The 1,927-nt window shown below is 35.2% G+C and overlaps 1 long non-coding RNA gene across 2 annotated transcripts; it reads left to right on the forward strand.

The window, feature by feature from the left end:
- The first annotated feature begins 372 nt into the window (after positions 1-372).
- LOC145012946 (uncharacterized) lies at positions 373-1,709 on the forward strand. 2 transcript variants are annotated; one of them, XR_013664758.1, is made up of 3 exons: positions 398-1,097; positions 1,202-1,491; positions 1,653-1,709. It is a non-coding gene; the product is annotated as an uncharacterized LOC145012946 (long non-coding RNA). The 2 variants fall into 2 exon arrangements; XR_013664757.1 differs by lacking the exon at positions 1,653-1,709 and having other exon boundaries at positions 373-1,097; positions 1,202-1,559.
- The last annotated feature ends 218 nt before the right edge of the window (positions 1,710-1,927 follow it).

A 1,927-nucleotide genomic window follows, 5' to 3' on the forward strand; every position in this document is an offset into this window, starting at 1 on the left:
AGGCAAAAACCTTATACCCACGTTATAGACCGGCTTCGTGAATGAGGGGTACTAGCAGTAAGACGACTTTGTTCTTATACATATATATATATATATATATATATATATATATATATATATATATATATATATATATATCTATACTACCTTATAATAGAAATCCAACTATTTCCATAAATAGATTCAATATAATAATAATATTTTTTAAGACGTCCAAACCATTAAGCTATTAGTACAAGTAATCATTAATAAAATAATATTAAATTTTAAGAGGTATAACCCTTATTACGCTATTTACAATGAGTTTATGCATAGAAAAATACCAAATCTTACGCGGTTAACATGAATTACATACATATTGAATAGGCTTTGGCTTTCTTCTTCAAATTGAACTGGTCAAAGAAGAACCCGTCTTCCTCAGATTTTGCCAATTGAATCGGTCTATAGATAAACTTTATATATCATCTCTTATCTTAGTATCTATAGCCCTTCCTTGTAGAATAACCCTAGATGAGTCGCCATCTCTTCTCTCCTTGAACTCTCTCCCTCTCTATTAAATACTCTAAAATTCCTCCCATATTCGACGCAGTTACCCACCACACCTTGACCACTGAGACCATTACAGTCGCTGCTAAACACCTCTGCCTTTCTCTTCTCTTGCATATCTCCTTTAGAAACCCGAATATCGAACATCACAACACCATCAGTAAACTTTGTTGTCACATAACCTTCACTACCATCAAACAGGCCACCTTCATCATCATCGCACTTCATCTTACCACCGTTCACAACCCCCATCTCTCGACATCTAGCATATGCTACTGTTCTATTCTCTAATTATTTGATTTTGATCGATTGCACCGGTCAAGTCTAGAACGAATCTTTTTCTTCATATCTCTGCCCCATCCCCTTATATGACCAATTGACTGCAAAAAATTTCTTATCTGTGAGGTCGTAAGTGTTACGCATTTTACACACATACCTGGAGACCTAACCATCTACTACTCACAGCTGGTCGCACTCGACTCTCTAGAAACCTCAGACAACCATTTTCACAACAAGTGTCACAGTGGACCAGGATCCAACACGATTTCAAGGTTAGTGCTCTTTAAGCCATATGCACACACATATTCTCTTTTTGTGGTCATAGGTCTCCAACCATCTCTCTCTCTCTCTCTCTCTCTCTCTCTCTCTATTGCAGAACCAGGAGGCAAACACTATTAATTTACAAACGTTCTCTAACAATACAGGTTTTTGTTAGCAATTTTAAAGTGTTCTTTTCAGTCATTTATCACATAATCGTCAATGTTTACTCTCAATTTCCGGTGTTTCCTCTCCATTTCAGGTTCTGATGTTTGTCTACATTTTGGGTAATCATTTGTATATTAAATATTCTTGTATAAGTGTATCTAGAGTAAAGCTTTCTTGTTTAAGTGGTACTAAGGGTATTTGTGTCCTTTTGACATTTCTCAACTATCTGTATCAATTCAGGTATATCTTCAACTATCTGTACTGATATGGACTCCAGTTAATGAAGGAAATATCTTATTACTCTATCATTTTACTGTAGTTGTTGAATCCTTATCCATTTAATTAATGTTTGTTTTCAAGAAAAATAACAATTTTTGTTATGAATTGGGTGAAAATCACAGAAATCGAACTGTTATCATGACCTCACCACCATCGTCTACCATCTTTGTCTTCTCCCCTATCTTTTTATTCACCATTAAATTCTCCTCGCATTTTATAGATGCGAACACAATCCAGATCTCCGACTCCAAGCTTGCGAAATCAAAATCAATTAACCTCAAACAAATCGTGAACTTCTTATGCGAACTGTTTTGACCCACAAAACCAAATGCGAACTCAATTGATGTCATATGCGAACTGATTTCATAGATGCGAACACAATTGATTTCATATGCGA

Source organism: Lactuca saligna, chromosome 8 (genome assembly GCF_052625555.1).
Source record: "Lactuca saligna cultivar CGN05327 chromosome 8, ASM5262555v1, whole genome shotgun sequence".
In the NCBI taxonomy this organism is placed as follows: Eukaryota; Viridiplantae; Streptophyta; class Magnoliopsida; order Asterales; family Asteraceae; genus Lactuca; species Lactuca saligna.